This window comes from Zootoca vivipara, chromosome 13, assembly GCF_963506605.1.
Source record: "Zootoca vivipara chromosome 13, rZooViv1.1, whole genome shotgun sequence".
Lineage (NCBI taxonomy): Eukaryota > Metazoa > Chordata > Lepidosauria > Squamata > Lacertidae > Zootoca > Zootoca vivipara.
In genome coordinates this window covers 5,093,521-5,102,650 of record NC_083288.1, presented here as the reverse complement: position 1 = coordinate 5,102,650, position 9,130 = coordinate 5,093,521, and positions in this window count along the sequence as shown.

Below are 9,130 nucleotides of genomic sequence, written 5' to 3'. Positions count from 1 at the left end.
TTTTCATGAGATATGCTGCTGTCTTATATCTCTGAAGGGCAGTGGCCAATAGGAAAACTACCTAAAGAAGAACTATGTACATACAATTGGTTGGGGGATGTTAAGGCAGCAATCTTACATGCAGTTACTGGGGAGTAAGCTGCATTGAAACTTAATGGGGCTTACTTCTCAGTAGATGTGTATAGAATTGCAAGGTCTTTCTGCTGCTAGTAAGCTGGTAAACGAAAGCAGATGTATAATTATGTTCTGCCAGCCTGGCTTGTGGTTGGAAAATTATACTGTTTCATACGAAGAGGGTACGTTAGCAATTTCTTTCACTTCCCCCCCTGCATCAGAACGAGTACTGCAGTACTCAAACGAAAAGTTACTTCCTTTCTTTGCTTTTGGACCAACCCTTTTTAACACTTCAGATCTCTTGGAGGGTTACCAACAACCTTGCACAAATCTGATTTAAAGGAGCAGACCCACTTTTTTTTACTTTTTTTTGCTTTTATAAAAGCACAAAATTGACCGCAGAACAAAATCATGACAGAAAGGAGGTATGAAATATCAAAGCAGAGACAAAGAGGGGGGCAGAGACATCCATATTCCACTTCAGAATTTTGATATAATGCAAATTCATAGCTGCCAAGTTTTCCCTTTTCTCGCGAGGAAGCCTATTCAGCATAAGGGAAAATCCCTTTAAAAAAGGGATAACTTGGCAGCTATGCAAATTATGACATGTCTATGAAAATAAAAACTTCACTTTCGAGTCAGAGGCTTTACAATAGTTATGAGAGGATAGTGACATTTTAAAAAATCACACAGACAAAAACACACCCAGTGAAGATCGGGTTAAATAAAATTGCCATAAACTTACATTTTTCCTGGACACTGAATACCAGCAAACGATAGAAGTTCAACAGCTCTTCCAGAAAATATGCACGCTTGTGCTGTGTGACAGATTTTTAGAGGAAGAGAATTCCATTACTGTGTGTAGTTAACCACAAATGCATCTCTTTGGGCCTTTGCTGTTTGAATTTGGTGCCTCAGCAGTACATTCAGTAACATCTTTTCAGTTGTACTTCATGATTGTGTAGTACAAAGGAAAGAAAACAGACTCTTGAGTTATGCTGGGCTTAGGCTGGTGTGGGCTTTATTGGTTAAAAAAACAACACCTTGAATTGCACCTGTAAAACACTAGATGCTGCAAGCTACCTGAGCAAACAGGTGGCAGAAGAGCAGAAGCAGAATTCAGTGTTTTCCAAGAGCAGCTAAAACAATGCATGAGGGAGGATGGATTCAGAATGAGCACTCAGATCAAGCAAATCTGAAATTCACAATGTGCACCCGTTTAGTAATGATTCATATTTTTTACACACATTTTTCTATACTATAGATAATAATAATAATAATAATAATAATAATAATAATAATAATAACAACAACAACAACAACAACAATAATAATCACTTTTAATTATTCTGTCAACATTTTCCTTTAAATGTGCCAGCTTTGGGCAGGGGCACATTCTCAACTGTCTCTCAGATGTTTGGCTATATGTGGACAGATAGCTAAGGGAAAAACTCATGCAGCGCCTGTGACAGGAAAGAGCCACTCGGAAAACCAGCACAGGGCTAGTCGCGCAGGCAGGCTTGCCATGCCCCTTCCTTCTTACCATCTGGTTTCCCCTCCAGGTTCTGAGTCACATTCTTCCTCTTTTTCCCAAACAGAGGGCTCCAGGAAGTAGGTTGTTTGGCTTGGAATTAGTCAGAAACAGGTGGCTCCACCTATTGGGAGTTAAGTCTAGAGTCTACAACAAGCAGCCCTTTGTTTTGAACAGCTCTCCTGGACACAGAGGAAAGAGTAGCGGCAAGGCCACTACTGGTGTTCAGCAGCCTTCGAGACGTTTTGATTAGCCAGAACAAATGGTGCTTTTCTGAAAACCCACACCTTGGTAAACCTTTACAATCTGAAGCAGGTGTTATCCATTGGGCATGATGGTGGTGTAGCCTGCTGGGAGCAGACCAGTTCAGCACTCACAATTATCTAGTGATAATTGGTCCTGTTAGCTAGGCATGATGGGAGTTGTGATCCCAAAACATCTGGAGGGCTGAGTTTGCCTATGCCTGCATTATAATCTCCCAAGTAATTCTGATAGAGTGGAGGAAGGAAGGTCCTGTCCTCTCTCCAGGTGCCTGCAGGCCAGGTACCATGATTACTAGGAAATGTAGTTTTCCAGGTGCTGCAGAAATGCTTGCTGCTGGGAGGTTACATCTCCCAGGGCTCCTGGCATCCAGCCATAGCAGTGTATCAGGCATCAGACAGGAGTTGGGGAGACCTCCCTGCTTCCCTCCGGTTCATCACTGCTGAAACAGCAAAACAAAAGGGTGGGGTGGACGAATGAGCACAGATATGGGGATGTGGGCGGATGGGGGGCAGGCAAGAAGAAGGACGTGTTCTCCAGCTTGGATTAATATCTAGGATGCAGAAGAACATCTGGGGTCCTGAAGCTCACCTCTTATTAAAAATGAACACTGTAAAGCTGACAAATTTTGTATCTTCAAGCCGGGGGTGGAGTGGAATGTGCATTTTGGTGACATGATGCCATTTTACCCTTTTAAGTTAGGTTTAGAGATGACTCAATTGAAAAGGAGTATGCCTCTTTTGGGAGACCACTGCACAACATAGGGGCCACCACTGAGATAGTCTAGCATGGCTGTGTGTCACCAAGTCATCTCCAAATGGAGCAGAATATGAACCCTGGATTTAAGAGCCTGGGGAGGAAATGTATGGAGGGAAGTTTTGATCGTCTGGGCCTAATTTGAATACAGCTTAAAAGTAATGATCAGCACTCTGAGTCGGACTCAGAAGCCGAGACTTTGGCTTCACATTATGCTCATTCCATTAAAGTATTGCATGAAAAGTAGTGCTCTTTAGAGATATGCAGCAAATGATGGAGAGAACTGGATCTGTTGGCAGCCTTTTGCCATCCACTATTATCACCTTCATCTCTCAATCAGCAGAGACAGGCTATCGAACGTTAACCAGTTTTCAGAGTGAGGAGTAGGACTATTTAGCTGCTAAGAAGAGGCAAAGTAAAGATAGTGCAGAAAGAAATCTAGGCAGTGAGTCCAAGATCGCATTCAGCTTTCTCTGCCTGTTTCCAGGGGAGATTCAGAATTCGGCTTACAAGTGGCTACTTTTCACATAATGTGCAGCTAGGTGTTAATTGGCAGGCAGGGCAGCTAAACCCACAATAAGGCAAAGTGATCTCTGCAGCTCTGTTTAATAGCCAGACCACAGAGTTTGTCTCCAGGCATCCTATCCAGAGAGCATTGCAGTAGTCCAGGATCACCGGTGCATCCATCACTATGGAAAAGCTCCAGTCCTTGAGCAAGGCAAGCCACTCATTTATCCACCAAATCTGATAGAAAGCACCCCTGAGCTTCAAGGACCAGTCCCTGGGAGGGGCGCTGTTGAAATGTCTCCAAGATTTAACTCCTTCCCTCAGCCCCGCCGAGTCAGAAACTGAGTCCCAACAGCTGCTATTGTCACACAAGCAAAATGGTTAGTCATAAAATGCACTGTAATCTGAATTAACACCAGCTTTGTCAATTTGTAATGAAATGCCAGTTAGCATAGAATGGCTTAACGGTGTTCAAGGAGCAAGAAGACCTATACCTTTCCTTCATGGTTTTAAGTTTGTATACTGTACTGGGGTCAATGAGCAATGATTCGTTGTACACAGAGTTATACTCACAACCACATTTTCCTTATTCAAGTTTAATTTAAAGACATCCTCATTAGTAGATCTTATACTTGCTTACACATAACTGTTGCCTGTGTGTGGGACTTGGCACCTGTGAATCCCTCAGGGCCCCTTTAGTTTGCTGTTTGCTGGTTTCCTTTTCTTTGCCTCTAAGCTGAACAATATCCTGGTAGCATTCACCATTGCCAGAAATAGGTAAAGGTACCCCTGACTGTTAGGTCCAGTCGCAGACAACTCTGGAGTTGTGGCGCTCATCTCGCTCTATAGGCTGAGGGAGCCAGTGTTTGTCCGCAGACAGGTTCCAGGTCATGTGGCCAGCATGACTAAGCCGCTTCTGGCGAACCAGAGCAGTGCACATAAATGCTGTTTACCTTCCTGCCAGAGCGGTACCTATTCATCTACTTGCACTTTATGTGCTTTCGAACTGCTAGGTGGGCAGGAGTTGGGACAGAGCAACAGGAGCTCACCCCGGGGCGGGGATTTGAACCACCAACCTTCCGATCGGCAAGCCCAGTGGCTGCAATTGTCTTCTTGATCTTCCTTTGACACCAATTGCAACCTTGTCTCCTTAGAGCCCATTTGGGGTTGTATTGGCCAAATCTCTGTCCTTTCATATCAATGTCTTTAAGGCCTGGTCTACATGTGCATGAAAATAAGATGGTAGCATTCTAAGGCAGTAAAAGGAGCTGCATACTATACTTCAGAAAAGCGGACACTTCCGGTAAATAACAACCTATTGAGAAATATGAGCCCTTCAAATAACCCTGAATACAGAATTTAACATTCAGAAAGGTGTGTGTAGGACATTCTTATACAATGGGAAGGAAATACTGTCATGTGACAAAGACACATGAGAGCAGAAGCAGCAAAGCAGGCTGGGAAGTGCTGGGACTGCACAATCATTTGGGCCTACTAAAGTTATTCAGGCCTAACTGCTAACTGTTGAGTCACTCTGACATGGGACTCATCTATATATATAAAAATGTAAAAATCTTGAAAGTGTCGGCCGAACTTTTCTCTGTAACCGCTTGACCGATCGTCCTGAAATTTTGACACAACGATCCAGGCCACTCCCCGAGCATTGTTGGGGACAAAAATCCCTGACATCTCACATCTGGGCAGGTAGAAATCTGGTTTTCCACCAAGTCAAACAGTGCCCTCAAGTGGCGTTATACGCTCCTCCACCCCCTCCCTTCCTGTGAAATCTAAGCCACACCCACAAACCAAATGACATAATCAACCAAGCAACTGAAACCACCAAGGCGGCCATTATCAGACCCCTAGGCCCCTGCCAGGCTGCTAGGCCCCCACTAGGCCCCGGGGGGGATAACCCACAGCAACGCACTTGGGGGCACGGCAAGGGGTTTATACTTTAAAATTTAGCACCACTACCCCCCCCAAAAAATCCCCCACCAAATAATCACAAGACAAAAATAAATACCATCCTTCAAAACGTCATGAGATACGCCAGTCACGGGGGGGGGGGACAGAATAGATCATGGATCGGGACGTGGGGGCAGTCACTGGGATTAGTCACAACAATGCGCCACACCCACAAACCCCGCCTCCGCCACGAGATCCTGTAAAACAGGGGGACTCTGAGGCTCAGGGGGATCTGAAGGGGGTCTATTACCCTCCATTTGACAGACTAACACACAGCAACGCCACACCCACAAAATAATGATGTCATCAACTAAGCAACTGAAACCACCAAGGCGGCCATTACCAGACAACCCACAGATTCAGGCCATGGCCAAGGAATGGAGAGACAGGGCGGAGGCCTCGGGTCACATTTAAATACTAGCCCAAGCCAAGGCCTTGCCTCTACTTTACAGCCTAAAGACTAGGCTTTGGCTACATTTTACAGACTAGGCCTCAGCTCTACAGCCCTTTAAATACTATCCCGAATGGAGCCCTGGGTGGGAGGTGGGGGGAGGAGGAACCCAAATAGGTAATGGGCTGACGTAGGGTGGGGGGAGCAACTGTCCAACAACCACCAAAACAGCCATTCCACCCCCAAAGCCCAAGCCCAAAGCCTCTCCTAGCGGCTGCATTAATAAACGCCTGGCAGCATTAGGCAGTTGTTCATCATTTCTCCTAACACGCACTTGGGGGCACAGCGAGGGGTTTTCGCTTTATAATTTAGTGGGCGTTGTGTCACATGCGAGGCTCCGGTGGCCATTTTAAGTAAGGGCAATCGTGCCCCCTTTAACCTAGGCCTCTGCGTCTTTTTTAAAAAAAAACATGCACTTTCTCTCCCCAGTTAAAGTCCTCAGATATTTGCAGTGCCCAATTCTCCCCTCCCTCGATTTACAATCCCTTACCTTCCCCTTGCCACTTCCTGAACAACTCGGGTGCTTCAGAACGCGCCATCTGTTGGCAGGGCCAGACAGAGGCCAGGTAGATAATGTGGCCCTGTTCTTAACCCTTTTGTTACTTTTTTCATTTTACTGATTGTGAATATGCTGACCGAGGCCCCCTTTGGATTCGGAGGCCCGCACCAAGTGGCCCATATGACCCCCCCTCCTTCTGTCTGGGCCTGTCTGTTGCTACGGGGCTATGGGGCTTTGCTATTTGACACACACACACCCCGGTCGGGATTTTTAAAGTAGTTCTCTGGGTCCCAGGGCGCATCATCACCCCCAATCCTTAATCTAAATATATAGAAATGTTCACGATGCGTGCGCAGGGGCCAATGTATGGAGATACAGGGGGGAGGGGACAACATAGGGCTCAGACAAAAGTAAATACTGGGAAATTGAACCCAGAAACTAACATTTTCTTCTCCAAGGGTGGGGGCCAATGTAGGAAGATACCGGGGGTAGGGGCCAACACTCCCCAGGGACAACAGAGGGCTAAGACAGAAGTGCATGCTGGGAAATAAAACCCAGAACCTGACAGTTCCTTTTCGAAGGGTGGGGGCCAAGGTATGGAGATACAGGGGGGAGGGGCCAACACTCCCCAGGGACAACAGAGGGAAGGGTATCCTACCGAAACACAGGGATGAGCTGGGGTGGAGGGAGGAGGGGCAGGATACGTCATGGATCGGGACGGGGGGATCACAGGAAAGAACCACAGCAACGTGTGGTCGGGCGGGTCAGCTAGTTCTCCTTATAAGTAGCAGCCATTTTCTCTCTGTGTGCTCAGTAAGGTTTCAGTCAGAGTCGTGTTAGTATGGAACAGAGTCTGTACTCAGTATGTGATCTCTTAAACGTTTTTGGAACTATGTTATGAAGATGTTTATTTTAAACTTAGCAAAGATTTCATTGCTTCAATGAAGAACTCTCCGCCATTAATTAACTCTGCTTGAAAAATACTGGCAACAAGATTGCAGAAAATATTGAATAATACTCTACAAACATATGGCTGAAGAAAAGGAAGTAAAAGCATTAACGGATTCAAACATTACTCAAACTGGCATTTATTTATTTATATTTATTAGTCGCCCCGTAAAATTATTTCTCTGGGCACAGTAAATGCATCAGACTAATTGTAAAATGAATCTGTAAGGCAGCAAGCCAGAAAATGTAATCTGCTGGCACTTTCTTAAACAAATAACTATGAAAGGAGAAGAAATGCCTTAAACAGTCATTTCATTCCCTTTGAGTATTTGAAGTGGGCCACGCTTCTGCCATAAAAACGACATTTTGTAAACTATTAATAGAATCTCCTAATGCCAGCCCTGTCTCGTTTCAATTAAATTTTGACTTTGAAATGAGATGGAAGGATAGAAAGGGGAGCAGATTCGTAATGGACTAGCAGCAAATTATATTGCACTAGGAATGGAAGGCAAAACTGGGCCACAGACAGTGTCCAAAACTAATGAAGCAGAGGTGGACTGACAGAGCCGGGACTGAGGTCATATTTACAAGGGATGACTCAATCTGTTACACATTTAACTGTAAATTGGTTAAATCTGAGTTACATCCCAGAACAGCCAAGTGGTACCATCTCCCTCCCTCTTTTTCAAAAGCTGCTTCTTGTGGAGCCTTTGGCTTAACCCCTTGGTCCTCATCTTTAGTTGAAATGAAGCTTAAGTGCTTGTAACTTTTGATAACGTTCATCCCTTTTGGCTGTCCCCTTTTCATAGTGACCTCAGGGTCGCCTAATGTAAGGGCTTGAGTAATCACTCAAATGGCAGCTGTGATTACTCAGTCACTTCTAACGCTTTGCCTGTTGGATTTAACATCAACATTGGTTTTGTTAGATTCTGGGTTGGCATGCCTACTGCAGCAACATCATTTTGTGAAGTTTGTGTTTCAGCAGCAAAAGTTGTTACAGTGGTACCTCTACTTACGAATAACCCTACTTACGAATGTTTCTACTTACGAATAGAGCTCTGTCCGCCATCTTGGATGCGGTTTAGATAGGATTTTTTCTACTTACCAATTTATAGATAGGGTTGCTTCGACTTACGATTTTTTTCTCCCAATGCATTCCTATGGGATTCGACTTACAAATGTGCGCTCGGAACGCATTAAATTCGTAAGTAGAGGTACCACTGTACTGGGTTTTGAAAGGGGCACAGTCTTCTCTGAAAGACCAGGGAAGGAAATCAGAGGAAAGAGGCAGCAGGAAAGAGGGCAATACTCAGTTTTTGTCTGATCCAAATTGTCTCAGTGGCTTTCCCCCCCTAGAGAGGGCTTCAAATCAGTGCCGTCTTAAGCATATCCGGCGCCGTGGTACAAACCTCCCTCCGGCGCCCCCCCCTTTCCCAAAGTTGCCCACCTTTTTTTAGGGAGGACGGGGCTGCTGGCGGGGCTGAAGGAGGCGGGCAGCGGCTGGAGGGTGGCTCCTCTGGCGGGGAAGAGGCGGAGTCTGTACGCGGCGCCTCCCGGCTCAGCTGGCTGCTTCGTGCCACGGTGGCCATGGCAGACGGAGGCTCTGGGTGCGGTGTGGTGCTGCTTCGGTGCGGCATGGTGGAGGCGGGCCAGGGAGGCGAGCTGATGCCGGGAGGCGCCGCATTCAGCCTCCGTCTCTTTCCTGGCGACCTCCAGAACTTGGCGCCCCGCGCCACTAGCCTCTATGGGTAAGAAACCCCTGCTTGGGCCCAGTCTTATTCAACATCTTTATCAATGACTTGGATGATGGGCTTGAGGGCATCCTGAGCAAGTTTGCAGATGACACCAAATTGGGAGCGGTGGCTAATACCCCAGAGGACAGGATCACACTTCAAAATGACCTTAACAGATTAGACAACTGGGCCAAAGCAAACAAGATGAATTTTAACAAGGAGAAATGTAAAGTAATATACTTGGGCAAAAAAAATGAAAGGCACAAATACAGGATGGGTGACACCTGGCTTGAGAGCGGTACATGTGAAAAGGATCTAGGAGTCTTGGTAGACCACAAACTTGACATGAGTCAGCAGTGTGATGC